This window comes from Zea mays, chromosome 5 (genome assembly GCF_902167145.1).
Source record: "Zea mays cultivar B73 chromosome 5, Zm-B73-REFERENCE-NAM-5.0, whole genome shotgun sequence".
Lineage (NCBI taxonomy): Eukaryota > Viridiplantae > Streptophyta > Magnoliopsida > Poales > Poaceae > Zea > Zea mays.
Window position 1 is genome coordinate 111,992,059 of NC_050100.1, and position 25,067 is coordinate 112,017,125.

Below are 25,067 nucleotides of genomic sequence, written 5' to 3' on the forward strand. Positions count from 1 at the left end.
CATTGTCCAAAGGATCCCTTCGGACTTCCTAGAATAGACCAGGTGGTAGACTTGACCGCTGGATGTTCTGTGTTGTCCTTTTTGGATTGCTACTCCAGGTACCATCAGATCTGCCTGGCAAAAGAAGACAAGGAAAAAACTGCATTCATCACCTCGTTTGGAGCTTTCTGCTATACCTCCATGCCGTTTGGCCTCAAAAATGCTGGAGCGGCTTACCAGAGAGCCATTCAGACGTGCTTAGCCGATCACTGGGGCAAGCGTGTAGAAGCTTATGTGGATGATGTGGTGATTAAGACAGAAAACTTCATTGAAGATTTGTAGCTGGTCTTCAACAGTCTGCGACGATATGGGTGGAAGCTCAATCCAAAAAATGTGTCTTTGGAGTACCAGCAGGGAAATTGCTTGGATTCATTGTTAGCCACCGAGGAATTGAAGCCAACCCGAGAAAATTGAAGCTATCATGAGAATGGAAGCACCATGATCGCAGAAGAAAGTACAAAGGCTTACTAGATGCATGGAAGCTTTGAGCAGGTTCATATCAAGGCTAGGAGAAAAAGGCCTACCGTTCTACAAATTGCTCAAGAAGGTAGACAAGTTCAAGTGGACCTCAGAAGCTCAGGAAGCTCTTGATGCACTGAAGAAGTTCCTGACCACACCACCAGTGTTAAAACCGCCACACCGAGCTACGCCAAATCAGCCGGCCGAAGATCTGCTGTTGTACATCTCTTGCACGACTCACGTGGTGAGCACCGTGTTGGTAGTCGAGCGAGCAGAGGAAGGACACGCATATCCAGTACAACACCCTGTCTATTTCATTAGTGAAGTTCTGGGACCCTCAAAGAAGAAGTATCTTCAAGTTCAAAAACTATTATATGCAGTACTTCTAACTGCACGCAAGCTGATCCGTCACTACTTTGATGACCACAAAGTCATAGTAGTCACCGGATTTCCAATATGGGATATTCTCCACAACAAAGAAGCCATTGGAAGAATAGCCAAGTGGGCCTGCGAGCTGGGGGCTCACGACATTGAGTTTCGGCCTCATACCGCAATAAAGACCCAAGCGCTAGTCGACTTCATATTAGAGTGGACGAAGCAACAAGTACCAGATAACCCGGAGACTGCAGAAGTATGGCGGATGTATTTCGATGGCTCGCTGAAGATGCAGGGAGCAGGCGCGGGGATCCTCTTCATTGCCCCCGGAGGCGAACAACTCAAATATGCTCTTCAGTTGTTATTCTCAGCATCCAATAATGCAGCAGAATATGAACCTTTGATCCACGGATTGAACATTGCCATATCACTAGGTATCAAGAGGTTGATGGTATACGGAGATTCACTGGTGGTCATAAGTCAGATAAATAAAGAATGGGATTGCTCGAATGATTCTATGGGCTAGTACTGCATAGCCATCCGAAAATTGGAAGACAAATTTGAAGGGCTGGAGTTTCACCATGTGGAAAGAGATCGCAATGCTGCAGCAGACGCATTGTCGAAGCTAGGATCCAGTCAGACTCATGTCCCACCTGGAGTTTTCGTCCAAGAGGTGCCACACCCGAGTATTTGCTCAGATCGGGCAGAAGAATGCAATGTTTTGAGCTAGCCAGAGTCAGACTCTAATGACTGGAGGGAGCCTATTATTAAGTATATAAAAAATGAAGAGGAGCCGGATGATAAAGCTACAGCGGAACACATCGCAAGTCAGTCAGCCCACTACACCTTCATTGGGGACACACTGTACAGAAGAGGCACAGCATGAGTCCTCATGAAGTGCATTCCTTCGGTCACTGGAAAACAACTGTTAGATGAGATCCATGCCGGACAGTGCGGGATACACGCAGCATCCAGAACTCTAGTGGGGAAGGTCTTCAGGTCTCGTTTCTACTGGCCGACAGCAAAAAATGATGCAGCCGAGTTAGTCCAGAGGTGTGAAGCTTGTCAATTCCTATCAAAGCAGCAGCATTTACCAGCACAGCAACTGCAAACCATACCATTGACATGGCCATTTGCGTGCTGGGGACTGGACATGATCGGACCCTTCAAGAAAGCTCAGGGAGGCTACACTCACGTGTTAGTCGCCATTGACAAATTCACTAAATGGATAGAATACAAACCCATTGCTTCTCTAACTTCAGCCAAGGCAGTGGAATTCATACAAGATATAATATTCAGGTTTGGGATACCAAATATCATCATAACCAACCTGGGATCTAATTTCACTAGCTCTGAATTCTTTGATTTCTGCGAACAACGGAGCATCTAGATCAAATGTGCATCAGTAGCACATCCAAAAGCCAACGATCAGGTAGAAAGGGCCAATGGAATGATACTGGAAGCACTCAGGAAGAAAATCTTTGACAAGAATGAAAAGTTCACGGGAAAGTGGATCAGAGAGTTGTCGTATGTGGTTTGGAGCCTAAGAACTCAACCTAGCCGAGCTCTGCATGGAAATACTCCCTTCTTCATGGTCTACGGTTCGGAGGCAGTGCTACATGCCGACCTCAGGTTTGGGGCACCAAGGCTATAGCTGAGGCAGAAGCTACCAGACTAGAGGATATTGATGTATTCGAAGAAGAGCGATTGAATATAGTAATTCAGTCCGCTAGATACCAGCAAACCCTGAGGCGCTATCATGACAAGGCTATCCAACATCGATCCTTCGTAGTGGGAGACTTGGTCCTTCGTCGAATTCTAACGGAGGAGGGACGACACAAATTGTCACCACTATGGGAAGGGCCATTTGTGGTAGCAGAAGTCACTCGGTCAGGATCATATCGGCTTACTCAAATGGATGGCACGGAAGTAGGGAATTCATGGAATATAGAGCACCTCAGGAAGTTTTACCCTTAGCAAGATTTCAAAAGCTATCGGGGTAGCATTGTATTTTGTAATCGGAAAATACATCATCAATAAGAAGATTTCATTCTCAAGGGCACTCGAACTGTTTATTATCAATCAACACGCTTACTCAACTTAGGGTGACCACTATATCCCTACTAACGGAGCAGTCGGCTTAAGTCGGCAGTGACTTAAGACGGGTGCAACAAGCTCACACTTACTCGATTTAGGGTGACCACTATACCCTACTAACGGAGCAATCAGCTTATGTCGGCAGTGACTTAAGACGGTGCAACATGCTCACACTTACTTGACTTAGGGTGACCACTATACCCTACTAACGGAGCAATCGGCTTAAGTCAGCAGTGACTTAAGACGGTGCAACATGCTCACGCTTACTCGACTTAGGGTGACCACTATACCCTACTAACGAAGCAATCGGCTTAAGTCGTTAATGACTTAAGACGGTGCAACATGCTCCCACTTACTCGACTTAGGGTGACCACTATACCCTACTAACGGAGCAATCGGCTTAAGTCGACAATGACTTAAGACGGTGCGACATGCTCACGCTTACTCGACTTAGGGTGATCACTATACCCTACTAACAGAGCAATCGACTTAAGTCGGCAATGACTTAAGACGGTGCAACATGCTCACGCCTACTCGACTTAGTATAACATGCTTACGATCACTCATCTTAGGGCGATCTCTATGCCTCATCAGCTAATCAATTAGCATAAAATAGGAAAAAAACTTCAAAACCAGCACGCTGCGTTTACTTCTGCAATCATAACAAATGTTGGGGACTTGTTCTCAAATGCTATGAATCAAGAACAAGGCAACACAAAGTGTTAAAGGTTAATATCCTTTGTCCTTCGAAGCATTATTTCCCTTGGGATATAACGATCTTCGGACGAAGGTCATGAAGGATGTACCTTCATCATCATGGTATGTGATAATGAAAGACAAAACATATGAAACATGAAAGATAATATGAACAATCATATAACATTATTCACATATCTTCATTATATAAAATCAAGTATATAAATACAATATTTAATCACATTTATACCTTCGTCTTGACAGAAGACAAAAAATCCAAGCATTGTGCACGAGCGAATACAAGATAGCGTGAACAGTACAAGGGTACTGTTCATCTATTTATAGGCATAGGACGCAGCCTGTGAGAAATTACATTCATGTCCTTTACAAAGGTTTACAATCATAATACAAGTTATCACGGTCCGATTGGTCATTTCATCTTTAAGTTGGTGTATTTGGAAATGTACTCCGAAGCCCTTTGATTGATAGCTTTGGCTTTGTGCCAGTCTTCCGAAGGTGTTTCTTCTTATGAGACCTTCAGCGACGAAGCAGGCCCCCAACAATAGCATTCAGCGTCAAGAACACATTATAACCGAGTATTTGAGCACATTGATCACACACTCATATAGTTCACGAATGTATTCAGTATTTCTACTTGGCAATGTCTTTCTCAGGAGCAACTTAAGAAGAAGGGCGACTCGAGGAGTCAGGAACAGCTTTGAGATCAGCAACTATATCATCAGGAACAACTACACCCGACCTTCTCATCAAGATCTGCCCCGCGCGAATGGCTTTATCCATAGCCTTGTCGCGCTGAGCCTTTAGAATGGTGGAATTGTCTTCTGCAACTTTGGTAGCCAGTCGAGCGGCCTCTAGCTCCTGGGCGACTGATCTCTTAGAGGCGCGCAGATCCTTGATGATGGAGTCCTTGCTCTACATCAATTTCCTAAGACGCAGGATCTCATCCTAGGATACTTGCAGCTCATGACGGAGTCCTTGCTCGACACCAATTGCTGGCATCACAATACAACCTATCAAGATTATCGCGAGAAGCCGCAAGTGCCCGTTTCTCCACCTACAGACAAGAATCAGCTCTCAAGTATCCAGTAAGCAGTAAAGTCATAGCAGATCTAGTCAAGTAAGCTTACCTCGTTAGCTACCCTTTCAGAGTCAAGCTGAGCACTAAGAGAGGAATTCAAAGAATTTACATCGTCTAAAGAGCAGAAACTCGGGCCAGGTTGATCTGACCTTGAGAATACTTCCCCTCAAGCTCAGAATACCGCCAGGTTGAGTCGGTTTGATACTGAAGATGTTCCTCCTCGAGCTCAGAGTACCACCAGGTCATATCTAACAAAAAACAGTTAAAAACAGACTAATCAATCAGGCGGGGAAGAAACAAAGACACTAACCAGCATTTGACATTTTCAAATTAGATATCTGCTTCTGAAGCAGCAACGGATTCCACTGCGTCAGAGACAGAGCTCCTTCTAGGATAGAGGCACCATGTGATCTCAATTGACCAGCCATCCCGTTGACCAGAGCCTGATATTAAAAACAAATGAGTACAAAGATAGTGATTTGCCAGGAGTATTGCCAGAATAGAAAAAGCCAAATTACGTGAAGATTAGAAAAGAACGAAGGAAATCCAAAGTCATGAGAAGCTGGGTGGTAGCTCGACGAAGGAATATCAACCGGGACAGTCTGAAGAGCATCGTTAGGGATTGATTCAGCTCCACTAGCAGATATCATAATTCTGGCATCCGGTGCGCCAACCTCTAAGGAGACTCCCTCACTTGAAGCTAAAGAAGCATGCACTGCTATCACTCCACCAGAATGTGGTGGAGACGACCCGATGTGGACATCCATGGAGGTATGAGAAGGGGAGCTCACTCGGACACCCTCGGGGGCTGGGTTGCAGCTCGCACTGCCCATCGAAGCCGGATCACCACCGGCAACACCCTCGGGGGCTAGGTTGCAGCTTGCGCTACCCACCCAAGCCGAATCATTACCGCAACACCCTCGGGGGCTGGGTAACCGCCAGCACCACCATGGAGGACTTATTTCTCTACAATAGCCACCTCTAAGGCTGAAGGATTCTCAGTCACCTCCATGGGAATCGAGCAATCTTGACCAACATCTTGGCACCGAAGACCGCCTTCCAAGGTCGATGATGCGCGAGATGCTGCCCGGGATACCTCTAATCCCACATCTAGAGTGTCAGAGCAGACGTCCATCATATCACCATCAGTTGGCTCTAACAGCATATCCTCAGGAACAAAATCCTCGAGGGCCTGATCAAAATCTGTTATGGATAATTCTTGCAGGCTAACAAGAGCAGACAGAGCTGGAGAAGGAATATCGCTATCCCCACCACTGCCTCTGTAACGTCGACTATTCTTCTGAATTAGTAGGACTTCTTCTTCTTCTTCGTCGTCATCAACAATACGGATAATAGACGACGCATGGTCACACCCAATTGGATCAGCTTCAGCAGGGTCACACCCATTGGGATCAGCTTCAGCAGGGTCACACCCATTGGGATCAGCATCAGCAGGGTCACACCCATTGGGATCAGCATTAGCAGGGTCACACCCATTGGGATCAGCATCAGCAGGGTCACACCCATTGGGCTCAACTGGCGCACGAATACGTTCGTTGGGGTCAGTTGGTGCACAGCCACACCCATTGGGGTCAGTTTCAACGGGTACACCACCAGTGGGATCAACTCCAGTAAAGATTTCCGCCGGTACTTGTTGGGGGTATGCTTCGTCGCCGAAGATCCTGTAATAAAAAACACCTTCGGCAGATCCTCTCAAAAGCAGTGCCGAAGCTGTCATCCATAAAGCTTCAGCATAGTGGCATGTCTCAAGACGAAGGACTACACCGACTTAAAGATGAAATGACCGATTGATCCATGAGAGTCTGTGTCATAATTGTAATCTTTTGTAAAGGGCATGAATGTAATATCTCACAGGCTGTGCCCTGCGCATATAAATAGATGAAGAGTATCCCCTTACTGTTCACGCTGGCTTGTATTCACTCGCACGTCACACTCGGATTCTCACCTTCTGTCAAGCCAAAGGTATAAATGTAATTCAATATTATCCATGTTTATTCATGATTATATAATACGAATGCTTGAATGAAACCATATGATTATTCATGTCTTATATGTGTCATATGATTCTACTTTCCATTGTATATTGAGATGATGAAGGTACGTTCTTCATGACCTTCGTCTGAAGATTATTATATCCTAAGGGAAATAATGCTTCGAAGGACGAAAGGTCTTTAATCATTAACTTTTGTGTTGCCTTGTTCTTATTTCATAGCATTTAAGAACAAGTTCCCAACAGTACTTCTTTAGCAATAGGAGCAGAAGGGCCAGCATCCTGGTCGAAACAAGAAATCACCGAAGCCGTCTCTTTTTCTTTCTCTTCCCCTCGGCAGGTGTAGTTGGACGACTGACTTGGTGAAGACGCTTCGGGCGAGTACCCTCAGGCTTTCGGGTGTCCACTACGTTTTCAAGCTCTGGTATAATTGAACAGCCATTGTTTCAGTAGGGGCCGAGTCAGAAGATTCCCCAGCCAACATATCGAGCATAGCACTTATCTCTGCATCACCTGGACTCGTTGGCATTTCAAAATGAACTTGCCTCTCATCATTGGAAGATCACCAAGTGGAGCAACCAGGACCTCAATATCTTCGGGAGAGGGTCGCACTCTAAGACCCAGATCACTATCACCAGTAGGAGGATTGGACACAAAATTGCAAAAGGACTTAGAAGGTGGCAGATTCTAACCAGAATATGCGACAGGAGCAACAATATTTGATACTTTGCCTCTCAAGATCATCTCTAGTCGGCTCACCAAATCCGCAGTAGGAATCCTCCTATTGATAACCCGAGTTGAGTCGGTGACACCACTGTACAAGTAAGCTGGGTATGTTGTCCTTCAGGGGTTGAATATTCTTAAAAACAAAGTCAGCAACCACAACTTCAGTGGTCAGACCTCTTTCCTTCAGCAAACAAATTTTAGCAAGCAGAACCTTGGCTTCTGTTATCTCCAAGGCAGTAGGAGACTCAATCCAACTCGAAGTGCGCACATCCGGCTGTCTCCCTGACCGAGGGGGAGGGACTTGCCATGGTTTTCCACAATAAACACTCTAAACGCCATCCTTTAATGTTGTCCTTAAGTGTGATATCAAGGTATTCTGTTTTCCTCCCACGGCGCATCTCCAGACTTGCATCGCCCACGAGCTGGTGCTGCCCCCAGCCATCCCAACACGACAGTGATACAAGTACTTCCACAAACCGAAGTGAGGAAGAATTCCGAGGTAGGCCTCGCACAGATGAACAAAGATAGAAATTTGTAGAATAGAATTGGGATTCATATGAGTCAGATTCAGATTATAAAAGTCAAGGAGACCGCGAAAGAAGGGAGAAATGGGAAGAGCAAGGCCGCCAATAAGAAAAGGGATGTAAACAATGAACTCGTGGGTATCCTCTGTCGGGACAGTAACCCTACGACAAATCCGCCAAGAACAAAGCTCTTTCGGAGGAAGAACTCCAACATCGACAAGGTGGAGGAGATCCGACTCCGAAACAACAGACATATGGTTAGCTGCAAAAGGCAATTGGCTATTGGGGTCGAGAGGACGAATGACCACCGCAGCAGAATTTTGGTTCTTCCGCTTGGGCACCATCGCAATCTCGTCGGTGGATTGAACGGATGCAAAATCAAAGGGAAAAGAGGAATGTTTGGAGGCAAAAATGTGAGGTTAGGGCTCAGAACGCAGAGGCGTGCGGCGACGTGATATAAATGGGGTTTTCCCGGGTCAGACACCATTTCTAAAAAGCGTTGAGTCATCACTCGGGAAAAACAAGATTTCATGGCATAACTCGGCTATTACCTCTGAAATGCCAACATGGCCCATCATGACTCGGCTGTTACCTCTAAAACGCTGACATCGCCAAGTACCACTCGGGTGTTACTTCTAAAATGCCGATGTGGCCCAGCATGACTCGGTTGTTGCCTCTAAAACACTGACGTCGCCAAGCACCACTCGGATGTTACTTCTAAAACGCCGGCGTGGCCCAGCATAGCTCGGTTGTTACCTTTAAAACGCCGACGTGATCTAGCATAATTCGGCTATTATCTCTGAAGACACTAGCAGTAATTCAGCCGTTTTTTCTCTACATAAATGCAGGCAGAATCAAATACGACCCAACAATTACAAGTCATTACTCGAGCGTTATCTCTAAGAACAAAGGCTGTGTTGGGCATAAATACAAGCTGTCGATTAACTATAAAGGAACGATGGAAAAGTGAAAGATATATCTAGAATAAGCCAAAGTTTTCTTATATAAAAGCGAAGTACTGCCACAAACTCGAAGACCAACACATTATGAGCCGGCCTTCTTCCCCTTTTTTTGCTACATTACATTACTACATCACTACACTACTTACACTACACTATACTACTAACTACTACTATATTATTGCACTAATACTAATACTACTTCTACCACTATTTATCTATACTAATATTTAAGCCAGTGGCGCTTTGCCACTGGCCTTGCTGCTGCCGCTGCCGCCCTTGCCGCCGCCACCGTCGCCGTCGCCGTCACCATCACCGTCGCCTCCATCATCGTCGTCGCCCTCGTCATCGCCGTCACAACCGCTTTCCTCCTCGGACGAGTCAGAGGAGTTCTCCTCGTCCGAGGAGACCTCCGACTCATCTGAGCCCTCGAGCCCGGAGCGCTCGATGGCCCGGATGTATGTCCACACCTCGGCGGTGATCCCCTGGGAATCGTCTGAGTCATCGGACGATGCCGGGGGAGAGGCATAGACCGGCGACCCCTCGGACTCGGAGGAAAACTCCTCCTCCGAGTACTCGGAGTCACCGAAGTCCTTCGATGGAGGACTCAGCTCGCGCTTCCGCTTGTCGCCGGAGTGGTGCGACGAACTTCCGCCATTCTTGCTCTTGCCCATGGTTGAGTAGAAGAGAAGAGAAAAGAGGAGAATAAGCAACAAACGGTAGAGAGATGTGTGAAGACACCAGTGAAGCAAGCAATCTATTTATTGAGGCAGAAGGCAACCACTTATCTCCTACCACGGTCACCGAACAGTCGCAAATATTCAATAATCCATTCAAATTGTCTGGAAACAAGTCAGACAGCAGACACTGTTTCACGTAACACGACACCCATTGGGACTGAAGTCAACTGCTTGGACGATATGATTACACCCCGTGGTCACATCAAGTTACTACTCAAGGGCAGTTTGCTAAACGCTCAGCGCATCAAGCCATCCCTTGCCTACACCCATTGGGGGGACGTCCAGGAATTTTCAATAGATTTTCCCAACCAGTTACATCCATACAGTATACACAATGAATGTATCAAGACAGAAAGAAGATATCGATAGGGATCAGAGGAAAGCCAAAAATAGTTGTTGAAGTACAAGTCTAATCAAAAGGAGCATTGAAGCACAAAGCAAAAGGAAGAACAGCCAAGAGCCATCTATCGGACGTCCAATCTGTCGCCCATCAAATAAATTTCAAACCTAACACGGGCAGACCGTGTTGATGATCTCAAAGACAAAACCATATGCTGATCTTTATAAGCATAAACTGATGATATAATTCTGAGGCATGAAACGAAGATGAGATGATGATTTCTAAGGGCATGAGATGAAGACCTTTGAGTGGATTATTTTCATTAATTCACTCAAAGCTCGGGGGCTACACCCATTGGGTGCACCTCCAGTGCACCCAATGAATCATTAACCCTAAAGACAGAATGCTGATCTCTAAGGCATGAACCGACGACAAAATGCTGATTTCTAAAGCATGAGTCGAAGACAGAAACAATGACTTCTAAAAAACCATGAGATGAAGACCTTTGAGTGGATTATTTTCAGTAACCCCGATGGGTGTAGCCCCCGAGCTTTGAGGTGCACCCAATGGGTGTAGCCCAATGGGTGCACCCAATGGGTGTAGCCCCCGAGCTTTGAGTCCTGAACCCCCGAGAACAGAATGTTGATCTCTAAAGCATAGGCCAGAGGCAGAGCACTAATTTCTGAAGAATAAAGCAAAGACCGTTGAATAATGTCAAGAGAGGATAACAAAAGATCGTTTTTACCGAGTCACTCAGAGTTAGAAGCACCGACTCGACAGGCATATTTCAAAACTGCAAGCTGGACCTGGAATCTTTGGGCCGATTATTTCAAAATCAACTCAAAGATTGGGGGCTTGTGGGGGACAGATATCCCGGGTCCACTAGAAGGCAAGAAGGCCTCGCGAAAGGCCTTGGGCCCATTATTTCACAAGGCCACCCCTTCGTGGGCCAGGGGAGGAACCTCCGACAGAATGGATCGGCATGAAATCGGATCGACTCGAGCCCATGCGGTTCACGGAATTCAAGCGCTATCCACAGCAGTGATCCAGCTCTCCCGCGTAGTGGCCTCAGACGTCGGAACTGAATGGTGATAAGTTGGTAGGATTATAGGAAGATAAGCTTAGTCGGTTCACTATTTTTCTTAGGCGCACATTGTTATCATATCCGCATGTAACGCCCCACGGTCGAATATATAAGGCCTACGGGCACCCCCTCAAACAACATCACACTCATTTTAGCCGTCTACTCAGCTCTCTAGCATCCCTCATACTAGAGAACTCCCCTGTAACCCACCACATAAAAGATCCACACCAGGACGTAGGGTGTTACACCTCTCAAAGCGGCCCGAACCTGTATAAAATTGTCTACTGTCTCTCGTGCATCTAGCACGAACCATCGAGCTACAGTCGGTAACACCGTCCTACTCAAAAAAGCACCTCGAGGGGCAACCCGAGGTGCACGGTCGGACCCAAAACACCGACATAATCATTGTCTTTTTATTCCATATTATTAATCCATATTGATCTGTTCTTACTTATCATTCACATCTAGTTAATGATAATGCTACGACATGGTCATTGGACAATATATGCTGTCAAATACCACCGATGATGTATAGACATATTAGATTCAAATCCTTATGGTCGTACAATTGGCAGTACCACCTGGAAGAATTACCACAATGAAACCTTCACATTCTAGAACAAAAAAACTACATGGTCCAGACTTATGATGACTAGACTCAGCACAGGAATGCAGCTAGCAATGCCGAAGTCCTGCCTACCAAAATTTGAGAATTACAAGATTGACCTTGTCAAAGGCTACCTAACTGTGCCAGTGGGCTCAAATGATTGTGGCTTATTTGTCACAAGATTTATAATATTTTATGAGTATGTAGATGGGATTATGCGTGAAGAGACCCGTTATTCCATCCCAATTATTGACATTTCCTATATTTCAATTTAACATTCTTCGTTTCTTATGACATGTCTAATTTTTTGCAGGACCTATCGCGTGAGAACCGAGCTACTCTCTTACATTATCTGACATTTCATCGACTTAACAAGATTAGTCTGCTATCATCGAACATTCTCATGTTCAGATATGAACGACATAGTGAAAGCAACTAATTAGATTGCATGTAGTGTTGATCTTTAGTCTTCTAGGAACCTGGAACATTACAATGCGTGACATTGTGTCAAATGTGCTCTTAACACTAGCAAACTCACCTTTTGTGTCGGGATAACACATGTACCAGAAAAAACATCTTAAATACCGTATGATCTATTTATCATGTGCTTGGCTCTAAAAATCAGCAACTTGTTCCTTTTTCTATTTAGCATCTTTTGCATCTCTCGGCATGTTTTTACAACACAACCTAATTAATAGTTCAATCTGTGTTTGGCAGCACCACAATTATCTACGACACATTCGAGTAAATTGCATAAACTCGCTAAAAAAGCAATACCTGATAAAACTATTTACGACACTTAAAACGGGTCTTTATGACATACAACCTATATTTCTATGCTACCTTTTCTTTTCTGAACCTTTTAACGGATGTCATAAAAAGTATTTTGCACAAAACTAAGTCTACATGCACCATCGTAGACTTAGTGGAACGACCATTTATACTTGTTTTCTAGCAAATGCAATATATATTAACTACACCCTTTCTGGTTAATTATTTTTTCGATGTGTTCTAATATCTTTACCAATGTTTCATGTGTACACTCATACGTACCGACAAACCATATTCAATTATAGTCTTATTCATCTCATATTCAGTTCACAAAATTTCAACAGTAATGCACCATCACTTGATTTCAAATATAATTACATTTCACTGTCAGACTCATCGTAATCGGCACATCCATCATATGCTTCTTTAAAGTAGGTGTTTCATTCCACTCAGGAGCTGCCGATAAATTAATGTTCCTCAACCCTAGCGGACGTCGTCTTGTTTGGGGTTAGCAAGGTTTTCCAAACGAACCCAATTTTCTTCCACTAACAGGCAAGTTCTGCTATTATGACCATCTGGAATTCAACACTTTATGCACCTTCAGTTCATCTTTTTATCTTCTTTTGCACCTAACTTTACAGTCCTTACCTCATCACTTTTTATCATTCTTCCTTTTGGCTTTGCCCAGTTAGGTTTATCCAAATTTATTCCACCAATGTCAAATTTTAGCTTCTACATAATCAAATGATATGCACATTATTACAAAATACCAATTCATATGTGAACTATCTGAAATAGCTATTTTATTTATGTAACATTGTATTCATGTTTTTTACGTTTCTAGACTATTTCTCGGATTCACAACCACCACAATCATCTATGGCGAGATATCCACGAATAACAGGTTCATCCCCCAACATATTAGTGTCGTTCCCGAAATTCTGTAAAATTTACAATATTCTTATTGTGCATAATCAAAACAAAATAATTTCATATCATAATATTCATAAATATACACTCCATCATGCATAAATTCTTACCTTCTCTACACTTATTAAAGTTGTTGATGCACCCCACACACACCTAGTGGCAACCCCCACATTTCCATTTGAAACCAACTGCACTACAGACTAATACAAACCCAAAAATCAATGACAAAAGTTGTACAATCAAATTTAAAGACAATTAAGGATTTTACACATGCGTTTCTAATCGTTGGGTCATTATTTTCATTGTGACATCCTGATCCCATATCTCCAACGGATGGACCACCTTCCTGCAGTCATAATTCACAAAATACATGGTTATTGATATAATATGCTAATCAATCTATATGTATACTAGTCGGTTACCTGTGCGTTGTGACGGCTCACAACAATACCCACGTAAATTATCCACCAAAAAGATCTCAAGAATTTTTATTGATTGTCTCCACTCTTCGCATAATATTTTTTATAAATGCACGGGTACCATAGGCTGCAAATCAGAGACCCCCATCCCTCGCCTCCCCCACTTCCAAGGATTCGTAGAGCAGAAGGGGAAGGTAAGAGACAGACATACATCTTTGTTGTCTAAGAAGGACACGACGAAGACCTGGGCATCTGGAGGCAACATAGGTAGTATAACGCTAGATATATAGGGAGAGAGCAAGCAAGTGGAGATAGAAGCCCACCCTGAGCACCTCCAAACCGAGAGGCACCCACACCAGACGTCAATCCGAGAAGGACGAGAGAATGCGAGTGTCTTCCCAGCCCTGGACCCGCCGAAGCTAGTGGAACTTTGTAAAGGCCTCGTAGGGGTACCCTGCCTTGCTTCCTTGGTAGAGGTGTATGGGGTCCGATCAACCCTATGGTAAATGGGTAACACGACTTGTGGGTAAAGATGTGCAACCTCTACATAGTGTAAAACACGGTCATGAGCGGCTCAGACACTCACATGATTAATTTATGGAATTAATTTCAATTTGTCATTTCATTGCATTGGGAATTTATTATTATTTATATTTACTATTACTATGGTTTGGTATTCACTTACACTCTATTCAACTAAATGATTAAGCATATCATTAAATGATGCACCATAAGCATTTATTTACAAGAATAGTTAATTTTAGAGTAACTTTTGACTTTTGTCACACAATCAAAATATTATTCTCCCAAAAAGAAAGGAACAATATGAGTGTGTCTCATATTTCAAACATTTAATCAATTAAAATAAATAAATATATATCTATTGTTTCATAATTGATTAGGAGCATGTAGTAAAAAAGTGAATTCCTAAACTTTATCTTAGATTGGAATTCGAATTTTGTAATGTCAAAAAGGAATAATGTGGGAATAGAATAATGAGATGAGAGTTAGGTTTTAACCCAAAGGTACAATTTTAGAATTTGAGAAAAGAGAAGAAAATACTAAACAAATGAGGAAAAATAAAATATATAAATAAGAATATACTTCTTTACACTAATATTTGAATTTGGTGCATTTTGATTCATAGTGAGACTCATAACAAAATTTAAATTTAGATTTGAAAATCAAGAGAATGGCTTGGGGTTATGCGGATCTAATCCAGACCACACGCGGTTGATCCAATGGCCAGAATCCTACGATACCCCTTTGCGAGACAAATTTGCATAAGAGCCCTTATGTTTTTACAGAATAAAACCCGCCGTCCATGCGGCTGTAGCTCTGAGTATAGCAAATTTTTATACCTCAGCCCCTGGCTTTTCCAGAATTTGGCGCCCAGTCCAGGGAATTAGAAATCCAGTAAAAGTAATTGGAAAATGATTTTTAATATGAAAATAAATGCTGGAATTTGTATAAATCATAGAAAATTCATATGGAGTCTAAATTGATCCATTCCAGTTCCTATAATTTTGTAATATTACTGTTCATCATATAGTGCAACTGTTTTGACATAAAAGTCACATTAAAATTTATATCCTATTTAATCTTGTACAAAATACATAAAACCTTTAGAAATTCATAACTTAAAATCCATAACTCCAAATTGATTCATTATAGTGGCATTAATCTTGTTTAAGTCTTGTTTATCACCTAGTACATTTATCTAACCATGAAACTTGATTTAAAATTATTCACATGAATTACTCTATTCTAGGTACTTAATAATTCAGAAATTCGTAACTTGATGACCGTAATTCCAATCTTAGTGGTTCTCGAACCCACGATCTCGTAGCGACGCCTAGACCGTTATTATTCAGTTTGTTCTTATGTTTGGTGTGATGTTAATTTTGTCTATACCATGTTTGTTTGTATTGCCACGACCAACAGTGAGGTCACAAGGATTTGAAGAATCATCCTGCTACCTGGAATCTCAAGTGCCAGGCAAGTTGTGCCCTTGATCACTTCCTTTTTACCCAGTCATGTTCTTATTAATCATAATGATCTGCATAGGTTAATTTTGATGGGATCCAATAGGTTACCCTAGTTTTGGCTATCTTTATACCTTGTTTTACCACTGAATATTTTTGGGTTGTATATGCTATTGCTTTATGTGGTTTTGGGTATGGAGATATACATCAATCATTGTTACAGTTTTATTATCAGTTATTATTTACTGTTCATGAAAAGATCATTATGTTAATGGGAACATGGAGAACCACCCGGGAAAACAGTGCTACCACAAGGGTTGTATGGGACGCCCTTGGCTTATTAACTAGGAAACCTAATGGATGACTACCTTACCCAAAAGGGGCAAGGGCAGTAGGGGAGTGGTCAGTGTAGGGAGGTCCTTGTGTTGATTTTGCTGCGATGGCGGTCAGGCGAGGGATTCCTGCACTAGAGCTTCCTAGAAACTATAGCGGGTGTTGGGGACTTGTTCTCAAATGCTATGAATTAAGAACAAGGCAACATAAAATGTTAAATATTGATGCCCTTCGTCCGCTGAAGCATTATCTCCCCAAGGATTTAATGAGCTTCGGACGAAGGCCATGAACAAAATGTCACGAAGGTCACACCTTCGTGATCAGATTTGTGAAGCAATATAAAATAAAAAATATAAAACATGAAACATTATAGAAAGATATACTAAAAATAGATAACATTATTCACATATTTTATGATATGAACACAAATATTAAAACATAATATTTAGGTACATTTATACCTTCTTCTTGGCAGAAAGCAATAATTCCAGCGTAATGAGCCAGCCGTTACAAGATTGCGTGAACAGTACAGGGGTACTGTTCATCTATTTATAGGCACAGGGCGCAACCGGTGTAAAATTACATTTATACCCCTTACAATCGACTACAATAATGACACAAAACATCGCAGATCTTTTAAGTCATTTCATCTTTAAGTCGGTTCACCCCTTCGTTTTGAGATCTGTCACTGTGCCGAAGCTTTATAGGTGATAGCTTCGGCGCTGCTTCTGATAGGATCCGCCGAAGGTGTTTTCTTTCTTTAGAATCTTCGGCTACGAAGCATACCCCCAACAGTGGGTTTTCTGAAGCTAGTGGAACTTTGTAAAGGCCTCGTAGTGGTACCCTGCCTTGCTTCCTTGGTAGAGGTGTATGGGGTCCGATCAACCCTGTGGTAAATGGGTAACACGACTTGTGGGTAAAGATGTGCAACTTCTACATAGTGTAAAACTGGTATACTAGTCGTGCTCACGGTCATGAGCGGCTCGGACACTCACATGATTAATTTATGGAATTAATTTCAATTTGTCATTTCATTGCATTGGGAATTTATTATTATTTATATTTACTATTACTATGGTTTGGTATTCACTTACACTTAGTAACTGCTAGTAAAACTTTGACCAACTTATAAAAGCAATGCTCATCCTCAACCTTTATTTATTGATCAGCCTTACACTTCACATGAACTCCCACCTTTGGTGAGTTCATGCACATTATTCCCCACAACTTGTTGAGCGATGAACATATGTGAGCTCACCCTTGCTGTCTCACACCCCCTCCCCACAGGAGAAGAACAAGTGGTCGAAGAGGAGCCGCCTAACACTGAGGCTTTCGATTTGATCTAGGTGGCGTCTCCCAGTCAGCTTTATGGCGCCAGGGAATAATATTTAGTTCGCTTTATTTTATCATTTATTTTGTAAGACTTCCGCTATGTAATAAGTACTCTGATGATATTATGACATTTATCTCTATACATTGTGTTATTATATGTATTGTCTTCTCTCGCGCATATATGAGTTGCACCCGACTTTGTTCCTCAAATCTGGGTGTGACAGAAGTGGTATCAGAGGAATGTTGACTGTAGGACGAAACCTAGATAGAACTGGACAACCATTGTCTTCTTACATTTGCTACTCTAATTCTTTTCTAAACTTATCTTAATATTTTCTCATCTATTTCCGCATTAATCTGATTACTCTTACCTTTTCCTTCTAAAGACAAATGTGGATTTCACACTTTGAAATCTTGTGCCTAAAGTGATCTTTTGGAATAGGATACCTACTCTTAGGACCAAAAACAGAACTATTTTTATAGGCATCTATACGCTTGAATGTTTGTTCTTATGATACATGTCTGATTTGTATTTTTGATTGAGTGTGATGAGTTGTGGAGTAATGTCCACAATTACATCTACATATACGTATAGGCATAAATATAAATAAAAAATAATAATCATAAGATGACTATACATACTTAGAATATTCCCCATTAAAATATATCTAACTTCATAAGATCCATCTTATCTTAAAAGACTCTCTCTTATCTTAATAAATCTATCTTATATTAAAAGATACTCTCTTACCTTAATAAACTCATCTCATCTCGAAAGGATTTTCATCTCATCCTAATCGATCTAACCAATCTCAAAAGATTCTACCATAATCTTAGAGACTCATCTTGACCTAACAAGCATACTTATCCCAACCACTTTTCTTATCTTCTAATAGTATAACAAACATTATCTATTCCAAAATAAACTTAGTACATCCTATCTAGTCTAATCTGGTTACACCAATTTTCTGATCTCATCTAATCTGGTCAGATCTAATCTAACGGGCAAACATTTTAGATAATACTGGTAAAATGAGATTGGATCCTACTCTTATAAATATGTTTTAATCTAAATTGGAGTCTTAGTCCAACCTGGCCATATGCAACTATCTTAACCATTCAATGGTTGCATAACCCCTCTGCTTTAACCTAACAAGAGATTTTGACCTACCTACACCATATAACCCATCATATCTCAAAGGATTCTAACATATCCTAATAAAATATATCTTACCTTGGTAGATCTATCTAACTTAAACTAGTCTAATCTTGTTATATCCAATCTAAAGGGAGTGACTTAGACAAGTCAGTTAATATTGGTAACATAGATAGACCATATTCCGATAAATGGGATTTTTAAAACCTAAAATTGGTGTCTTAAACCAACTCGTCCATAAAACCACGACCTAGCCTATGTTACAGGTTGCCCAACCCATTTATCCAAAAAAGCAAAATTATGTTTAGTCTACCTACCCTATGTACCCGCAATGGTTATCCCAACTCGGTTAATGGCATCTAACACCACAACCGATGGTTCTTAAAACAGACCCAAGAAGAAGGTTAACCTCAACAATTAAAGGTATGAATAGAAACAGATCTTCGGATGAATCAAGATCCCCCATCCGGAATAAAAAGTCTCCCTTACCTAACTTTCTTCTGCCCCCTAATCTTCTCTACACTCACCTAATAGCTAAAATCTGAGGTACCCTTGTTTTCTAAGCCTCACATGCTAATGGCATAAACATTTCAGGTGTATAAAAAAATACTAGAATTTCATAAAGATAAAGTCGGCTTGTTATGCTTAACTAAATGATATTCTAATGTGATCTAATGTGGTCTACTTAAACAGATTAGTGATATTGGTAGATGTTGGGGGTCTGCTTCGTTGTCGAAGGTCCAGTAAGAAGAAATACCTTCGGACGATCAAAACAGAAGCCACGCCGAAGCTACCATCCAGGGAGCTTCGTAGCACGCCTTCAGACGAAGGGTTGCACCGACATAAAGATGAAAAGACCAATCGGCCCATGATAATTTGTGTTATGATTGTAACCAGTTGTAAAGGTCATAAATGTAAATCCACACAGGCTGCGCCCTGTGCCTATAAATAGATGAACAGTACCCCCGTACTGTTCACGCTGCTTTGTATTCACTTGTGCATCACACTTGTGCCCTTGCCTTCTGTCAAGTTCAAGGTACAAATGTAATCTGATATTGTTTTCATTTACTCATGATTATTTAATAAGGAATATACATATCATAATGTTATATAATTGTTTATGTTGTTTCCTTATGTTTCATATGCTTCAACCTTTATTCATATATGCTATAATGATAAAGGTATGTCCTTCATAACCTTCGTCTAAAGATCGTTATATCCTAAGGAAAATAATGCTTCGAAGGACGAAGGACGTTAACCTTTAACCTATTCTTTGTGTTGCCTTGTTCTTAATTCATAGCATTTGAGAACAAGTCTCCAACATTGGCGCCCACCTCCGGTGAACTCACTTCCACTTTTGAGCTGATGGCTTCGTTCAACAACCAAGCTGAAGTACCTCCGGCTATGAAGCTGGTGCTTCCGATAACCAGCGGTTCAGGTTCAGAGCCGGCTAACAAGAAGCAGAAGAAGGAAGCACAGAGAAGGGTACAACATGTTGGGGTGCAGAGACCCTTCATCAAATAAAAATGGTCCCACATCCCAATTATCTTCTCCCAGGAGGACCTTCAGCTCAAAGATTATCCTCACAATGATGCCATGGTCATATCTTGTGTCATCAAGGGTTTTCTGGTTCATAATGTTCTAGTTGATACAGGCAGTGCAACGTATATCATATTTGCTAAGGCCTTCAGACAAATGCAAGAGCCAGAAGAAAAGATTCATGATGCTACACACCCTCTATGTGGCTTCTGAGGAAGACAGATTGTAGCACTCGGCAAAATCACAATGCTAGTTACCTTTGGCTTTGTTCATAAAACAAGGATCGAACAGGTTGTCTTTGATAGTGTTGATATGGAGTACCCCTATAATGCAATCATTGGTCGTGAAACACTTAATGCCTTTGAAGCAATACTTCATCCAGCATATCTATGCATGAAGATACCTTCGGAACAAGGGCCTATTGCTGTTCATGGGAGTCAAGAAGCTGCCAGAAAGGCCAAAGGAAATTGGACAGACTCAAAAGCAATTCACAATATAGATGGAGCCGAAGCTTGTGAATAGTACAAATACAAAAGAGAGAAGGCTGCTTCGGCAGATCAGCCGAAGCCTATGCTTCTATGTGAAGACGTAGTAGAGCAAAAAGTACTGCTGGGGTCTCAGCTATCTGAAGACCAAGAGAAAACTTTGATAAGATTTTTATTCAACAACAAAGATGTCTTTGCTTGGTCAGCCAATGATCTCTGTGGTGTCAACAGAGATGTCATTGAATATTCACTCAATGTGGATCCATCCTTCAGGCCAAGAAAGCAAAGGCTTCGGAAAATGTCTGATGACAAAGCCGAAGGTGCTCGCAATGAAGTAAAAAGACTTCTAAGTGCTGGTGTCATTAGAAATGTAAAATATCCGGAGTGGCTAGCCAATACTGTCATGGTGAAGAAGGCTAATGGCAAATGGAGAATGTGCATTGACTTCACAGATCTTAACAAAGCATGTCCAAAGGACAAATTCCCACTACCAAGAATAGACTCTCTTGTAGATGCAGCAGCTTCTTCAGAGCTCATGAGTCTATTGGATTGTTATTCAGGCTATCATCAAATCTGGATGAAGAAGGAAGATGAGCTGAAGACTGGCTTCATAACTCCCAGTGGCACCTATTGCTATCTTCGGATGCCTGAGGGGCTCAAGAATGCTGGAGGAAGCTTCAGCAGAATGACAGCCAAGGTCCTTCATTCCTAGATAGGCAGAAATGTGCTGACCTATGTTGATGATATCATAGTGAAAAGCACGAAGCAAGAAAATCACATTGCTGATTTGCAAGAAACATTTGCCAATTTTAGGCAAGCTGGCCTGAAGTTAAATCTAGAAAAGTGTGTTTTTGGAGTGAAGAAGGGCAAGTTCCTTGGCTTTCTGGTATCAATGAAGGGAATTGAAGCTAACCCAAGCAAGATCGAAGCTATCCTTCGGATGGAGCCACCAAGTACGAAGAAAGGGGCTCAACAGCTAGCAGGAAGATTAGCATCATTAAACAGATTCATATCCAGATCAGCGGAAAGAAATCTGCCATTTTTTGAGATACTGAAGTCAGCCGAGCTTTTGAAGAGTTGAAACAATATTTGATTGATTTAACAACATTAACCCCACCGGCGCTAGGGGCTCCATTGCTCTTATATGTGGCAGCTTTGCATTCTCCAGTGAGTGCGGCGCTAGTACAAGAGAAGCTAGACGGCCAAGCTAAAAAGCAAGCTCCAGTATACTTCATATCTGAAGTTCTAAGTCCATCAAAGAAAAATTACACAGAATTGGAGAAGGTATTATATGCTGTGTTAATGGCCTCCAGAAAGCTTTGACATTATTTTCAAGCATACCACATAATTGTTCCTTCGTCACAACCTCTAAAGGACATCATAGGTGTGACACCCCAGTGTCACCAAGGGTTTTTCTTAAATACCAAACCAAGAACCATCATTTTATGTGAACCAAAGTAAGCATGAGCATCAAATTAACTTAAGTAATAAAGAATTCACCAAGTATATACTTAAAAGTGTCATGATCAAAACAATTGAGACTTTTGAAAGATAAGAATGTGCAACCCTAATTAAGAACCCTAAGTGAGCCCCATGAACAAAATTCAAGAAAATAAGGAAAAGGGAATGAAAAATTTAAAATTTTGAGTTGAGCCAATTATATAAGTTAAACTATATTTATTAAGCAACAAGAAAGATTGAGAAAGCTTAGCCAAAATAACTCAAATAAAACCCCAAATCAAGCTTCTCATGTAGGGACTCATTGGGAATTCTGAATTTTAGAATTCTGAAATTCAGACCTTGAGCCAAAGATCAGGGATGTTCACCTTGATCCCTAACTCGAATCCTAATGGCCCCATTGACAAATTTGTGTCTAACTAACCCCTCTGTCGTGTGCCAGAAGATGGCATTGGGACGCGAGCCCTAGACACGACAAAACCTGGGATTTGCCTCGGGTTTGGGCAGGGAGACAGACCAGATTTCCTGGCTCCATATCTCTGCAACCAGTAGGCAAAATCCTATGACCCCACACAAGAATGGTAGCTTGTAGGGAGGAGAAGAGGTTTTGTGCACTGACCAAGGCGAGAGCAGGCTCGGATGAGCGACCACACGCGCCAGAACTTGGGCAGAACGCACGGGCACACGTGTTCGACCCTGGTCGGCACGCCAGAGCTCGCCCAACCCGCGCGCGCGCTCACCCCGGCGTCCGGTCAAGTCCGCCGCGCGCCCACGCCCTCGGTCGTGCCCGCCCGTGCCTATAAAGCCTCCCCGGGCGCACCTCTCTTCGCCCCGCACTCACCCTCTCCGGCCAGCCACCTTCCCTTAGCTCCGGCGAGCTTAATTCCGCCCGCCATTGCCGCCAGAGCTTCGGCCGCCGTGGCCAGCCCACTCCAGCCACCCTCGAGCCCAGCCAGTGCTTCGGCTAGCTCCGCTAGTAGCCCGTGAAGCTTGCCAAGCCCTCGGACCCGACCGGACTACACCGGAGGCCCAAGATCGACCTCACCGGACTTCGGTCTTCCGCCGCCGCGCGTGGACCGAGCTATCCAGTGAGTCTCCGCCCAATTCCTTTCGCTCATGTCTTCTCTGGCATCCCGTGGACCTCCCTGACCTATTTGATTGAACTATCTCGCCGTGACCAGGCCGGTCTCCTCACCGCCGACGAGTATCCCCGCCTGCGCGCGTGGACCGACCGACTCCGGCCATCTCCGACGGCGTTCCGCACACCGTTGTGATCCCCGCGACCTCCCCTTCATCCTCGACCACTTCACCGGAACAGTCTCGCCGCCGGTAAGCCCCTCCGCCCTTTTCTTCGCCGCGACTACTGTTTAAGGTAGAAGAAGGACCTCGGGTTAGGTTCTGTAGAACCCGAGGGGTTTTCTGTAATGTCAGCGACTCATGTGAATAGTAACCTAAGGACTGATTCGCGAGGAAAACTTAGAAAACCGCCAGGGACCCCAGTGCAAAGTGGATTTCCATTTAATCAATTCTGTTATTCCTTTTAAAATGACCAGAGAACTTAGAAAATACATAACTTGATGAAATCTTAATAAAAAGTTGTCAAACTAATTTTGCTAGCTCTGGAATATTATAATCTGTCATTTAAAAATAGTGAACCCTATGCTTTCTGTTCTAAATTTTAGAGTTTAAAATTAAAAACAGAAACCCCCTAAACCTTGTTTAATTAAGGAAATTTAGTTTTTCTTTTGTGCTGAGCTTAAGAAAATTTGTAGATGTTTATACCTTATTTAGACACTGTTTAAAAATAGTAGGAACCCCAGCATTGGAAATTATGATGTAGTTATTCATTTAAAGCTATTTTGCCCAAAACTTAGGGAAAATCAGAAAGGCCTTAGAAATTAATGAACAGTGATTAATAATATTTTTCCTAGTTTACTTATGCAACAGAGAACCTAGGAAAAATACAGAGACCATTATTTTGGACCAGTTTTTAATTAAGATGATTTAATTAGCCTTATATAGACTGAAAATCAATTATTATAATTGCAAAACTATAACCAAAGTGGTTAGTAAAAATCCAGTGAACTTATAACCACTAGAGCCCCACTACAAAAATACAGAACACCCCAGCCCAACTTTTTAAGTAGGGAAAATAAATACCGAGTGATAATAAGGCATTTTCCAATTAAATCATGAACAACCCCAAATAATGTGATAATGGGCAACCAAAAATTAACTAAGTCCCTGATGAGACAATCTACCAGAGAAAAATGCAAACCCATGAAGAAGAAGTAAACCCATACCTTTTGCTAGTAATTTATGAGAAATGCCATTTAATTCAAATAATGCAAACCACCCCTTCCCTTAAGCAAAAAGAGGCCAACCTTCAGAATGATTGCTCTTGCACAAAATACTAACTATGAAAAATAAGAACTCTGTTGTTTGATGTTTTTCAAATATAGTGGTAGTAGAAAGCACCCCTTTGGCTAGAAACCTTAAGAAAACCATAGGAAAAGAATTAAAAGGTATTAATGACTAGAAATTTGTATCAAGTCATGTTATAACACCTAAAAGCCAGCAAAAATAAGTTTTAGAGAATTACCCACTGTTAAATAATAGTTGTAGTTCAAAGTACCCCTTCTGCCCTAAATTTTGGTAATTTTGTCCAGAGAAAACCATTCACTTTCTGACCCCCAACTTTTTGAGACAGAGAATCATACACCAGTAACAAGCCACTGTAATTTTTGCAGAATTTTTGGAATTTTATAAAAGCAACTTGTAGTTCAAACCTACTCCAAAACATTAAAAGAATAAAAGAAAAGGAAAGAAGAAATAAACCCCACCTCAATAAGTCTAACTTGAGAACTCATCATTTATCACTAAGACTTAAAAAGAGTTGAGTA